Source organism: Choloepus didactylus, chromosome 2 (genome assembly GCF_015220235.1).
Source record: "Choloepus didactylus isolate mChoDid1 chromosome 2, mChoDid1.pri, whole genome shotgun sequence".
NCBI lineage: Eukaryota > Metazoa > Chordata > Mammalia > Pilosa > Megalonychidae > Choloepus > Choloepus didactylus.
Window position 1 is genome coordinate 121,536,062 of NC_051308.1, and position 15,340 is coordinate 121,551,401.

General features: G+C 39.1%; 1 pseudogene; it reads right to left on the reverse strand.

The window, feature by feature from the left end:
* Nucleotides 1-7,158: 7,158 nt before the first annotated feature.
* On the reverse strand, nt 7,159-15,061 carry LOC119513175 (annotated as a pseudogene).
* Between the last annotated feature and the right edge of the window lie 279 nt (nt 15,062-15,340).

Genomic DNA, 15,340 nt, shown 5'->3' on the forward strand with positions numbered 1-15,340 from the left:
GCCCTTTGATGACCCAGTGCAGTGCAGGGCTCATGGCTCCCACTTGCTCTCCATTTCTTTAATCTCATAATGAAACTACTTGGGCCATGAATAGTCAGTTCCTCACCCACACATAATTAGCTGATTAGTGTTAGGGTCATTTTAATTTTGGTTTGATAATATTAATAATTAAACAATATTTCATACTACTATTCTCCCATATATGGAGCTCACTCTGTCAGGAATTGTGTGCTAAATGCTTTATACCTAATGTATGGCACCTTGACTGACATGAAATAGTGCCAAATTCCACTCATTGCTTTTTCACTTCAAGGCCCCCCCAATACGAAGACTATCCCCATGGTTGGTTGGGCACTGCCCTGTAGCAAGCAACAGAACACAGGACAACTGGGGTTCCTTTCGTCCTGCTCTGGAGGCGTCTGTGAGACACTATGGTATTCAGATCCCAGGGGGCCCCACACAATGCTGTTTTGCAGCCATGATAACTTAAAGCAAGCCTTCGTTATTGGTCTGGTTTGTTAATGCTGCCAGAATGCAAACCACCAGAAATGGATTGGCTTTTATAAACAGGGGTTTATTTGGTTACACAGTTACGGTTTTAAGGCCATAAAGTGTCCAAGGTAACACATCAGCAATCGGTACCTTCACTGGAGGATGGCCAATGGTGTCCGGAAAACCTCTGTTAGCTGGGAAAGCACATGGCTGGCATCTGCTCCCGAGTTCTGGCTTCAAAATGGCTTTCTCCCAGAACGTTCCTCTCTAGGCTTCAGCTTCTCTCCAAATTGTCATTCTCAGTTGCTCTTGGGGTGTTTGTCCTCTCTTAGCTTCTCCGGAGCAAAAGTCTGCTTTCAAAGGCTGTCTCCAAAATTTCTCTGTAAATTGCAGTTCCTCTCCCAGCTCTTGTACATTCTTTAAAGTGTCCCTCTTGGCTTTAGCAAGCTTGCTCCTTCTGTCTGAGCTTATATGGTGCTCCAGTGAACTAATCAAGGCCCATGCTGAATGGGTGGGGCCACACCTCCATGGAAATTATCCAATCAGTTATCACCCACAGTTGGGTGGGGCGCATTTCCATGGAAACAACCTAAACCAAATGTGCCAACTTAATCCCCACTAATATGTCGCCTCCTCAAGATTGCATCAAAGAACATGGCTTTTTCTGGGGAACATAATATAGACAAACCAGTACAATTATCATTGTTGTGGAAGTCGCCTCTGAAGTGCTACACCACTGTGCATATTCAATTCTAATAGTATGGTGGTCTCCAAGCCATTCTTGGACTTCCACTCTCTTCCTGTCTTTCAGCTTGATGGGAGCTGTTGGCCTTGGGACCCCAGGAAGAAGCACATTGCTACTTTCTCACACCATATTATCTCTACAGCATCTCTGCTAGTATTGCTGCTTTCCTCAGAATCCCAGAATGCCATTCATGTATTTGTTTATCCAAAGAACCATGTTGAGCACCTCCTATGTGGATAAAGTTGACAAAACGCAGTCCTGACTTCAGAGGAATCTGCAGGCTAGATGGGAGAGAGACAAAAATGCACAAAACAGTGATAGAGCATTGGGTGCTGTGGGAACTTGGACTAGACAAGACCCTACCTGAGAAAGCACATCGCTAGTGTTGCACCACTGTGGCTTCATTCCCTCCTCCTCCTGGTGCGTCTGACCTGGGCCATAGGTCCACCTAACCCTGGCCTGGGTTTGCCCTTCCATTAGCTGAGGGATATCTGTCTATACCATTCTGATGAGCTTTGCTACGTTAATTTAAGGAAACCAGTCTCAATATGCCTGTTGGTCACCTTTGTAGAAGCTCTGTGGCCTCTGGGCAAATTAGACCACCTCACCCTCTGTACTAAACTGGAATGAGTCCACTCCCAGCACCATCTCTCTATCCTTGGCAACAATCAGTCGGTTCTACTGGGCCTTATACTTTCTTATCTAATCATGATTAACAACTGGTTGGAAACCGTGATTTTTATTTGTCCCCCCATAGCTTTAACTAAGAGAGGCACAAAGAAGATTGAGACCCCTGTCCCAGTTCTCAGAAATAGAAAACATCTAAAGCAGTTTATCTGGGGTTTGTGCTTGGCTTTGTGGTTTTCATGAGGTTTGTTCAACTGATGCCAGCAACATCTGGAACTGGGAGCATGTTTGGACATATTGCAATAAAAAGAGGCTCACTTGGCTGAGTTTCCCTGTAGGAAGAGGTCCAGGGAGCAGAGCAGCCAAGAGGGTGGAAGGGCATCAGAGGCAGTGGACTGGGCAGGGAGAGGCTGTGGTTTCTGTCTAAGGGGGGAATGGCCATTTGGTCTGGTTAAGGCCGGACCCAGCAGGTGGAGAATCAGCCCCCAGGAGCAGGTACTTGGCACTGTTCTGCCCCTTCATCCAGCCCGTTCCTTTCTTCCGTCAGACTCCACACCACTTCACTTGGAAGCTTTCAGAGCTCTTCGTTCTCAAATGCCACTCCCTGATAGTTTGTCCAGACACTCTGAGCCAGGCTGCTGGCTCTAAACCTATTCCCCAGCCTTCACCCATCAAAACATTTCTGACTACCACCATGTTAAAAAATAAAAGTAAAAAGGCTCCACTGTGTGCACAGGGACAAATGCAGGAAGGAGTTATTTCAAAGTGAAATCAGCTTTGTTAAGACAATAGAGCAAGGATGACTTCCTATCCTCCCATAAAAATTCCTTTAGAGTTATGATCACGTTTTGTTAATAAAAGTAATGTTTTTCTTATTTCTTTCTCGTTCTCTCTAGACTTTGAGTCCGGTATATTGCCAATCTTTGATAAATTAGATCAGGGTTGTGTGCTAATTGCTTAAGACTTGCTACTCCCAGATACAACTGTACTTCTATTTTATTTTATATTTTATTTTTTTATAAGAACATATGTATGTTTACAGAAAATTTGTGCAGATAGTACAGAATTCCCAAATACCCCTCACACACACACACACAGTTTCCCAAATTATTAACATTTTGCATTAGTGTAGCACATTTGTTACAATTGATGGAACAGTATAATTATAATTATACTAACTATAGTCCATAGTGTATATTAGGGTTCACTCTTTATGTTGTCTACAGTTCTTTCTGTATTTTTTGTTTTTGTTTTTAGTTTTTATACTTGTAACAGATGTGCAACCTAAAATTTCCCATTTTATCCACTTTCAAGTATAGAATTCACAGTTATCAATTACATTCACAATGTTGTGTGACCATCACCACCATACATTACCAAAACTTTTCTATCATCCCAAATAAAAAGTTCATACCAATTAAACATTAACACACCCACCCTGTCCCTGGTTTCCTAACTTGTACTCTAGTATCCGACTTTGGAATTTGCATATCCAAATTATTTCATATGAGGTAGATCATACAATATTTGTCCTTTGTGTCTGGCCTATTTCACTCAACCTGATATCTTCAGGGTTCATCTGTGTTGCAGCATGCATCAGAACTTCATTCCTTTTTATGGCTAAATAATATTCCATTATATGTATGTACCAAATTTTGTTTATCCATTCATCCCTGGATGAACACTTGGGTTGCTTCCACCTTTTGGCAATTGTGAATAATGTTGCTATGAACATCATTGTGCAAATATCTGTTTGAGACCCTGCTTTCAATTATTTTGGGTATCCCTGGGTCATATGGTAATTCTTTCTAAGGGAGAATCAAAGTGCTTCCACAGAGGCTGTGCCGTTTTACATTCCCACTAATGTATGAAGGTTCTTATTTCTCCACATTTTCTCCAACACTTGTTGTTTTCTGTTTTTTAAATAATAGCTATTCTAGTAGGTGTGAAATGGCTTTGATTTACATTTCCCAAATAACTAACGATGTTGAGCATCTTTTCAGTGTGTACTTTTAAGATGGATTCCCAGAGTCAACTTACAACCAAATAAGTTTTTTCTAATATCATCTCAATAGTATGCTTGAAAGTTTTTAATAAGGGGTAGGTGCAGAATCTCTGAACCTTAACAGTTGGTAAAGGTCTTGATGGTCTGAAAATCCTTCCACCCCATAGTGGAGTTCTCCCTACACCACCCAGAACTGCTTGATAACTTCCAATTTTGGGGAACTCACTTCCGAGAAAAGCAAGCTATTCAGTCTTTGAATTGTTTTGGTTGTTAGAAAGACCTCTTTTTTGCTGAAAGAAAATCTGTTTTCCTGTAGATTCCTTTCACTGAGCCAAGCTAGATCTTCTGGACCTACTTTTTTTTTTTTTCCTTATGTCTCAACTGTGTCCCTTTCTCAATTGTGGAAACATACATACAGCCTAAATCTTCCCATTCCACCCCCTCCTTAGCATTTCATTAGTGGGATTAATCACATTTAGAATGTTGCAATGCTATCACCTTCCGATCATCCATTACTAGAAATTTCCCTTCACCCCAAACAGCAACCCTACACTCATTTCTTAACTCCCCATTGCCCCTTCCCCCATTTCTCTTAACCCATACTCTACTTTTCATCTCTATGGTCATATTCTCTGATAATTTCTTTGTGTTTACTGTGGGGCTTAAAATTAACCTCTTAAATCCATAACAATCTTGTTTTTCTTTTATACCACCTTCACTTCAATAGGACACATAAACTAAGTTCCTATACTCCTCCATTCCCCCACCTTTATACAGTTCTTGTCAAAAATTATATATTTTACATTGAGTTCAAAACTACTGATTTGTCATTAGAGTTTGTATATTTTATATCATGTAGGAAGTAAATAGTGGAGTTACAATTCAAAAATTATTGACTTCTATTTGTATTCCACTGTGGTCAGAGAATGTGCTTTAAATTTATTCAATTTTTTTTTTAATTTATTGAGGCTTGTTTTATGTCCCAGCATATGGTCCATTCTGGAGAAAGATCCATGATCACTAGAGAAAAATGAGTGTCCTGGTGATTTGGGATGTAACGTTCTAGATATGTCTGTTAAAATTCTCTATATGTCTTTCTCCTTTCTTTGTTTTTCTGTTGGTAGGGATCCCTTTAGTATCTGAAGTAGGGCAGGTCTTTTATTGGCAAAGTCTCTCAGCATTTGTTTGTCTGTGAAAAATTTAAACTCTCCCTCAAATTTGAAGGAAAGTTTTTCTGGATAAAGTATTCTTTGTTGGAAATTTTTCTCTCTCAGAATTTTAAATATGTCATGCCACTGCCTTCTCGCCTCCATGGTGGCCGCTGAGTAGTCACAACTTAGTCTTATGTTGTTTCCTTTGTATGTGGTGAATTGCTTTTCTCTTGCTGCTTTCAGAACTTGCTCCTTCTCTTCAATATTTGAGAGTCTCATCAGAATATGTCTTGGAGTGGGTTTATTTGGATTTATTCTATTTGGAGTTCTCTGGGCATTTATGCTTTGTGTATGTATATTGTGTAGAAGTTTGGGGAAGTTTTCCCCAACAATTTCTTTGAATACTCTTTCTAGACCTTTACCCTTCTCTTCCCCTTCTGGGACACCAATGAGTCTTAAGTTTGGACGTTTTATTTTATCTATTGTATCCCTGAGATCCATTTCAATTTTTTCAATTTTTTTCTCCATTCTTTCTTTTGTTCTTTCATTTCCTATTCTGTGGACTTCTAGGACACTGAGTCATTGTTCAACATCCTCTAATCTTGTATTATGAGTATCCAGAGTCTTTTTAATTTGGCCAACAGTTTCTTTTATTTCCATAAGATCTTCTATTTTTTATTTACTTTTCTTTATGCTCTTCTAGGGTCTTCTTTATGTCCCTTATATACTGTGCCACAGTCTTCTTCATGTCCTTTATATCCTTTGCAATGTTTTTGTTCCTCGACTGTAGTTCTTTGATTAATTGTGCCAAGTGCTGTGTCTCTTCTGATATTTTGATTTGGGTGTTTGGGATTGGGTTCTCCATATCGTCTGGTTTTATCATATGCATTAAGACCTTCTGTTGCTTTTGGCCTCTTGACATTTGCTTTGCTTGATAGGGTTCTTTCAAGTTGTAAAAAAAATACCAATCTAATTTTTCAGAAATACAAGTTGGTGGCGTACACTTTCTCTAACTAACCAGCAGATGGCGTCTGCGAGTCACCTATACCCCTCAAGTCAGTTGTTCTCAACTTTGTCTTTGTGGTGTATGGGGAAATGATTCTTGTGGGGTTCAGTTGGTGAACTCAGTTTGGGTGTGTTGCTGGAGCCATCCGCCCTGAATGTGAGGTGTGTGTCCGGGTGGCTAGGGAGGCAGGGCAGCTTTAATATTCAAACCCCCTAGGTGTTCCTGGAGATTCAAGGCTGTTGCAAGAGTCTAAGCCTTCATTTCAGTTCTGCCTCAGACCCTTTCTGTTGCTGACCCACAAACCACCGGCATTGACGTAGTGTCCCTGGGTTTTCTGAGAGGGCCCCCCTTCTCAGCTGTGATCTTCCAGGACCTCTGCTGAGGGAAGGCTGTGCTACGTCAGAAGTGTGCACCATCCCTCAAGGGAAGCCCCGGGCTGCTGGGCTGTGCAGGGGCGCTCTCAGCCTGATGCAAAGATGGCTGAACAGGGCGTCTCAACCCCCCCCCACACACACACACACAGGTCCTCCTTGCCAGCTCTGGGACAACTGGTGCAGCTCTGGGCTGTGGGTCCAGCCCCAGGGAGGAGTGTCTCCAGCCCACCAGGGAGCCAGCTGCAAGCAGCGGGGTTTCTTTCTCCTTCCGGCTCTCCCCTCCACTCCCCTGGCCCTGAGGGGATCTGCAGAGGGCTATCCTCCATGCCAGACGCTGAGAGGCCGGCTCAGCCCACTCCTGCTGTGCTTCACTGCACGGTTCCCACCGTTGCAACTGCAGCCGCTCCTGGGTTTTTCCCTTTTTTTTTTTTTTTTTTTTAAAGAACCAGTCCATCTCCACATGCCAACCCCCAGCTTCCCCACACTGCAGCATGGCCATGGGGCTTTCAGATGGCTTACTCACTCGTTTCAGAATGCAGACTCCCAGTTTCACCAAGTGTATGGCCCCTGTGGTTCTAGCAGACCTTGTCCAGTTGGTGCATCACTGCAACTGGTATTCTGGGTCACCTTCTAGTTTTTATCTAGTATTTTTCATGGAGGTGTTTTTTTGCCCTGTCTCACCTAGCTGCCATCTTAAATTCTCTGGACTTACTCTTAATAAGCCTAATCCCTTTCCCACATTATAATCAGTTAAATATTTAAAAGTAGCCATCACACGTCCCAAAGCTTTTCCTCCCTAGAGGGATAAAAAGTCCTAAAATCCTTTCAACGCTTCTTTATGTGACCTGTACACAGTCACTTGCCCTCCATGGGATTCTGTCTAATATGTCAGGTTCCCTCTTAAAATAATTTGCCCATAATTTGACCCAAACTCCAGATGCATTTCAGCCATTTGCAAAATGAAGTGTAACTCATACAGCTTTTCTAGTAGCCCTGTTATACTATTTCCTCATGTTGAACTTGGAGTAAATATTCATCTCTTCCTCCACTCTCTGTCCCTCCTCATATTTTTTTTCAGATTAATGTCTCCTAATTTAATTTTCCAAGTAAATTTTCAATCTAATTTTAGAGCTTTGCTTTTAACCTATGTTAAATTTCACCGTATTCATTCTTTCTTGTCAAGGTCTTTCTCAATGTTGGACCAGCATTCAGAGTATTAGCTCTCCCTTCCCATTTTAGGTCTTCTGCAAAAGAAATAAAACTACCTTTCTCTCTCTCTTCTCTCTCTCTCTCTCTCTCTCTCTCTCTCTCTCTCTCTATATATATATATATATATATATATATATATATATATATATATATATATATATATTACAGTGCTTATGACATCTTTTATTCAATTCACATAAAAAGGCATGAAGTATTAATGTAAAATGTTCAGTGAACATCAGATAAACAAGTTATTAGCACACAGAACAATTTTTAAAGGCCTACACAGCCATACCAAACATGTTTGGAATAATAATATAAATTTTTTGAGCCTACATTAAAAATTGTGCTTAGCTATGGACTATCCTTGCTTCCTTAACATTCTTCATAGGAAAAAAAAAGAATTTGCCTTACATAAAAGATATTTTACTAGCTAGTTGAAACTTATTTTTCTTAATATGGAAAACAGAGCAAACAAGAATGCATGCAGAGTTTCCGTAAAGAGCAGTATCATAACTTCTTTACTCAGAAAGAAGCTTCCCTGAGAGCCCAGTGGATCATGAACTTGGCAATGAGTGCTTTCATAGCTGTACATCCAGAACAAGAAACTACCATGTTTAGGTTCCTTCAAACCCAGTTCTTCCATATCTTCTTTCCAAAGCTGGCTCAATTTCTGATTTTCCACACACAAAAAAAGATGAGCAAATGTAACCTACCTGATATAAAATGACTATTTTCAATTAGATAATTCCAAAACCCTTTCTTGGAGGAAGTAAAGCTTTCTGATTTCTTTTTATCTTCACTTCTACTTATATCATCCTCTGAAAAATCTTTATTACAAACATTCAGAGAGTCATGAAAATCATCAAACACCAGTTTTCTGACATGGTTTGAGTGCTTTTTAGAACCTCCAGCTTTGATCACAGAACTTTCTCTATTTTCTGAAGTACTGAGCTGAAGGCAACTAAGGGACAAAGGAGTACAAGGAGCTAGAAGATCATAAAGTTCTTTATCTTTGTAGGGTACTGTTACAGTTTGCTAATGCTGCTGTTATGCAAAATACCAGAAATGGATTGACTTTTATAAAGGGGGCTTATTTGGTTACAAATTTATAGTCTGAAGGCCATGCAAATGTCCAAATTAAGGTGTCAACACGAGTATACCTTCACCAAAGGAAGGTCAGTGGTGTCCAGAAAACCTCTGTTAGCTGGGAAGGCACGTGGCTGGTGTCTGCTGATCCAGGGTTTTGTTCCAGTTCCTTTCTCAGCTCCTGTGCATTCTTCAAAATGTTGCTCTTGGGGCGTTTGTCCTCTCTTAGCTTCTCTGGAGCAAACATTAGGCTAGCGTAAGTCTGCTTTCAATGACCATCTCCAAAATGTCTCTCTCAGCTGCTCTGAGCTCCTTCCATTTGTGAACTCTTTTATAGGATTCCAGTGATTCAATCAAGACCCACCCTGAATGGGCAGGGCCCACATCTCCATGGAAATAATTCAATCAAATGTTTTCACTCACAGTTGATTGAGTCACATCTCCATGGAAACACTCAATCAAAGGATTCCAACCCAATCAACACTAGTACATCTGTCCCTCACAAGATTGCATCAAAGAACATGGTGTTTTGGGGGACATAATACATTCAAACTGGCACAGGTACACATTCACTTGTTTTACTACCCACTCTCTTTTTAAAGTGTTCATACTTGTATCTGTCATATCTAACATTATTTCTACCTGTTTTTGTTAGAAGTCTTTGTTTTTGGAACAATTTGGTTCAGTTTTGCTGGTGCTTTCCTCTGTGGAAGAACTGGTATCAGAGAGTATGCTGCTAGGAGGTTTTATTGGGTGAGTCAGGTGGATGAGTCAAGCTGCGTCCTGGAATTCATAACTTCCTTCTCTTCACTTGAATTCTTTTAGCTGTGCAACTTGAGATTCTAGTTCCTCTATATATTTATCTCTTAGTTCCACGGCTTTCTTGAGGCAACCGTTTCCATATTCATACTGTTCTACTTGGACTGAAGAGCAGCAATTGTAAACCTTCCAAACTTCTGGGGTGATCTGTTATCAAATTCAGCCTTCAATTTTCCAATTTCAATGTTTTATTTGCCTCCTTTAACTTATCCACATCATCTTTCACTTTTTCACAGATTCCATTAGCTGTTCCGAGTTTCTTCTTCTCTGCTACCATTTCTGGGTCAATTTTACTTGGACTATCTGCAACTGGATGTTGGTCTCCACTTTGGTTGCCTTGCAGCAAGGTTAAAGGCTCTAAAATGGTCTTGGTCTGTGACTCCAAGCTGATATTTTGCTCTTAAGTTCTTCTACCTCTTTCTGTAAACAATCTATTTCATCCTCATTTTCTTTGTGGAGTAACTCAAGTGTAGTTTTTTGAAAGTGCTTTCTGACTGTATGTCTTAGCATAGGTTCATTTTCACTTGTTCCTCCAATAATCTCTTTGCAAGGATTTTCTGGAGTGATGGGGACTCTGCAAACTAGACACTGGCTATGATTCTTCAACCACAAATCAATACAAATCAAACAAAATGCATGGTTGTTGACGCATATGACAGGCTGCCATAACTTCCCAAGCAAATGTGGCGTGTAATGGGCAAAGCAAGCCACAATGTAACATTCTGCATGGTCTGAGCTATGGCAGCATTCAGAATCCTGCCAACACAGAAGTCCCACTGACCTCGGCTCCTCTCTGCAATTGGGGCCGCCTACCTTCTATATTGATTAAAGAGATCAGGAGACCAAGGACGGGCTCATTTGTAACTCCATTCAGGTTGATACTGACCAATGTTCTTCAGATTGTTCAATCAATAACAAATCCACATGACTCTATTTTGGAATCCATAGCTCTCTATCTTGTCTACAAGAAAAGATGAATTACTGTGTCAAATGCCTTGCTGAGATCATGATACATTATGTTTATGCCCACAGTAATCCCCTGAGTTACAAGTCTAATTATCCAGTAACAAAAAGATATTACATTTGTCAGGAACCTATGAAGCTCCTGATGGGCACATGACTCTTTGCTAAGTGCCAATAAATCATCTGTTAGAAATTTGTCACAGGATCAACATTAAGTTGCTTGCCATTATATTTGAAATCTTTCTCTGCTTTTAAAAAATCAAGACATTTATTTGACTACCTTCAATTTTCTGTTCTCTCTCCCATGCATGATTTCCTAAAGATTTTTATCAACCACATCTGTGAATTATTTCAACCCTCTAGGACAGAATTTACCTGGCCTGAAAACTTGAGCTCAATTAAGCTGGCTAGATACTTTCTCAGTTGGTAGCTACTAGCCTGTCTCAGCTTTTCATTTCTTTCTTAATTTTTAAAATGTTCCCTCTGTTATGTTTGAGACAATCCTCAGCACATTTGAGGGAATATCAGGAACATGTAAGCTATAAACATATAATGTACATACATAATGATGCATAATAATATATTGAACACCTGTGAGCCCACTAACCAGTATAAGATCTAGAGCATCACCAATAACTTATAGCCGCTTATTTGTTCTTCCCGTTTCATCTTTCTGCCTCCTCCCCACCAAGATAAAGACTACTCTGAATTTTGTATTTATTATTCCCCTTTTAATAGTAATAGCTTTATCATAAATATAAATATATTGCTTACTTTTGCTTGATTTTGAGCTTTCTGAAAATAATATTGCACATTATACTTTTCTGGGATTGCTTTTCCCCAGTCAAATTATATTGAAAGAATTCATCTATATTGAGGCATGTGGTGATAGTTCATTTATATTCACTGTCATCACAATATCCCATTGTTTGAATATTTTATTTATTTACTCTCCTGTTAAGGGACAAGTGGTGATTTTTAAAACATATCTGCAAATTCTTTGGCACTCCTTCCATCGAAAGGTAATTCTCCTCTTGAATACGGACTGACTTTAGTAACTTGCCCTTGATGAATATATTTGATGAATGTAGCAAAAGTGATGCCGTATGTCTTCTGAGACTGGGTCAAAAGTTGTTTATCATATTATTATAAGAGTCTCCCCCTCTGCCTTGTAATCCTTCCGCTATATGTGAGGAAGCCAAGCTGCCACTGCAAAGACCTCTCAGTGGTGTTACGGAGCAGCACAAAATGAGGTCCCAGAAGACATCCAGCATCAAATTGTTGGACATGTGAGTGAATGAGCCTTTGGATGCTTACAGCTCCAACCTTTGAGCCACCCAAGCTGATTTCTGGTGTAGCAGAGATGAGCTGCAGCCCTACAGGTTCATAAGCAACATAAATGCTGTTGTTTTAAACTTTTAGTGCCATTTAAGTTTTGAAGTGGTTTGGCACTCAGCAAAGGATAATCAGAACATGACACTTGGAATTATTCCTAGTTTTTTCCTTTTACAACATTGCTATTATCAACTGTCTTGTTCTACTCTCAGTGCACAAGAGCAAAAGTATCCATACCTAGAAGTGGAAGAGCTAGACCACAGGATAAATAAATGTTCCACTTACAAGAAGAGCCAGAATTGTTGTTTCAAAGGAGTAGTTTTGAGGTCACCGTATCACTTTCCATTCTCACCAGCAACACATCAGAATCCCTTTGATAAACATCCTCTCCAGTCTCCGTACTGTCAGACTTTTTAACTTTGGCAACTTAGCAGCTTAGTTTCCTCAATTTGAATTTTCCTGATAGTTAGACAGAGAATCTTTTTAGAAATATTTTTTACTAATAATTTTTTTGTTACAGAATGTAGGTTTACAGAAATATCATGCTCCCAAGTTCCAATATATCACCCTTTTAACATCTTGCATTAGTGAGGTACATTTGTTATAATTCATGAAAGAGCATTTTTAACATTGTATTATTAACTATAGGCCATCGTTTATAATAGACTGAGCATCCTTTAATATGTTTACTGGCCATCTGGATTTGTTACCTCTTTTTTGTACGACTGTTCATGTCTTCTGCCTATTATGCACCTGGATTGTTTGTTTGTTTTTTTTTTCCTTATTGATTTGTAAGAGTTTCTTAAAATAAATATTCTAGATACTAATTTACTATCAGTTTTATGTGTATATTATATGAAAATATATTCCCAAGTATGTGCTTGTGTTTTCACTTTTTTTCAGTGCCTTTTGATAAAGAACAGTTTTAAATTTTAATTTAATCTTTTCCTTCATGATCAGTGAGTTTTGTCTTCCTTAAGACTTTCTTTCCCCAAGATCAAGAACATATTCTTCATATTTTATTTAAAATTTTTAAGTTTGGCCTTTTACTTTTCATTTATAATACATCTAGAATTGATTTTGTGTATGGAATGGGTGAGGGATACAATTTAACTTTTTTTTCTATATGAATAATCAATTGCACAAACACCGTTTATTGGCTAGCTTCTCCTCCCCCCACTGATTTATGACGCCACTTATGTCATGTATTAAAGTTCCACATATGTACAGGTTTATTTCTGGGTTCTCTGTTTTTATCTAGAAATCTATTTGTCTATTTCCATAGCTTTGTAAGTCTTGATAATTTGGCAATTCTGGTCTCTTTGCTCTCACGTATGTATTTTAGAATCATCTTGTCAAGTTCTAAACCAGTTGAAAGTGTGACTGACGCTGCATGCCATCAATCAGTTGGAGATACTTGACATCTTTATGATAATGAATCATTCTATTTGTGAACAGAGGAAATCTCTCCATTTATTTAAGTCTCCTTTCTCCAGTACAACTTTAAAATGTACAAGACTTGCATAACTTTTGTTAGGTTTATTCTTAAGTACCATATTTTTGTTGCTGTTTAAATGGTCTCCTTTTAAAAATCGTTTGTTGCTGAAGCATTTTTAATCTTGTTCTTTTAACAGGCACCTTGCTAAATTCTTTTATTATTTCTAATTCTATTGCTTGGAATTTTCCACGTAGATAATAATATTATCTGGAAATACCAACTCTGCTTCTACTTTTCTTATTCTTATGCCTTTAATTGGTTTTTTGTTGTCTTACCACACTGGCTAGAATCTACAGTACAATGTTGACTAAAAGGCTTAATTGTGAACATCTTCGTCTTTTTTTATTTTAAAGGTAATGCTTCTAACATTCTCCATTAAGAATAATGTTTGATGTAAATTTTTGTTAGGTAACCTTTATCAGGATAAGAGTGTTTCCTTTTATTCATACAATTTACTAGGAAATTTTATTTTGAAATGATATTGATTTCTGTAAAAAAATTTTATGTCAGGTTTATTGAGGTATAATTTACATGCAGTAAAATTATTCTTTTTTAGAATGTATAGGTCAGTGAATTTTTTAGCATGGAAAGCTATAATATTTGAGGGAAATGGGTTGAAATTTAATTTCATGACAGATTTGTCAGTTTCTCCTTTAAAACTTATCAATATTTGTTTTATATATTTGCTTCATATATATTTTGCTTATTATACCTCCTTCACTTTACCAAAAATCCTAGATCCATTATCTTGATAACAATGCAGCTATTGGCATTTGCACTTAGGACAACCCCACCCAATGCTTGCCACAGCTATAGCTCACATGTCTTTTCTCTTCTTTCCCTCTCTCTCCTTTTCTTTTCTTTTTTTTTCTTTTTTTCTTTTCTTTTCTTTTTTTCTTCTTTTCTTTTCTTTTCTTTTCCTCCCCATCCCCTCCCTTCTCTCTCTTTCCTTCTCCCGCCTCCTCTCTTCCCTCCCTTCCTCTCCCCTCTCTCTTTCTCTTTTTTTTCCTATCATTCTTTCAGCTCCTCGGAAGACCTCCCTTACCTCTTGAGGAACCAGCAACACCTCTAAGAATGCATTCTATCCAGGACCTAGTTGTTCTGTAGGGAAGGGTATCTGAGAATACTAGTAGCCATAATTCCAGAAGCAAAAGTCTCTTACATGGCTTCTAAACCATGTTAATCCTGTCATTTACAGAATTCTCTCAAAGAAAGGACAGAATCCATGAAAGAGTTGACCTGTTGTGTTTACTCTAACAATGCTGACTGAGTCAATATGTTGCAAATTTGGTTTGCACAGGCATTTGTGTGGTCCACAGCACCATGAACTAATTATGTTTCCATCCCCAGTTGAAGTCCTTTCAAATTACCACAGTAGCTGTTGTGTTAACTCTTCCCTAGTTCCTACATCACCCCAGGCCCCTTTCTCCCAAAAGATAGCCTCACCATCTACTTTACATGAAGACACAGGCATTGCCTTCATGCCTCTTTCTTATTTTCCTAGGGCTGCCGTAACAAAGTACCACAAACTGGGTGGATTAAAACAACGGAAATTTATTGTCTCGGTTCTGGGGGCTAGAGGTCCGAAACCAAGGTGTCAGGAGGGCCACACGTCCTGCAAAGTCCACAGGGACTTCCATGCCTCTTCCATGCCTCTTCCACTTTTGGCAGTGGCTTGCTGGCAAGCCATGGTATTCCCTGCCTTCACTGTTGCATGTTCTTCTCCTGTCGGTCTCTCTGTTCGCCATTTCTTCTTACAAGAGCACCAGTTATATTGGATTAAGAGTTCACCCGACTCCAATATGACCTCATTTTAACTTGTCTAATTCCACCTGTTACCACCCCATATCCAAATAAGTTTACATTCTGGGGTACTGGGGAGTAGGATTTCAACATATCTTTTTATTTTTTTGTTTGGTGGGGGTGGGCAGTGGAACACAATTCAATCCATAGTGCTCTCCCAGTCTTCCCTCTTGTCTCGAAGGAAGATGTTTTCTTTCTTCTTTCAAACTTTAATTCCTCCACTT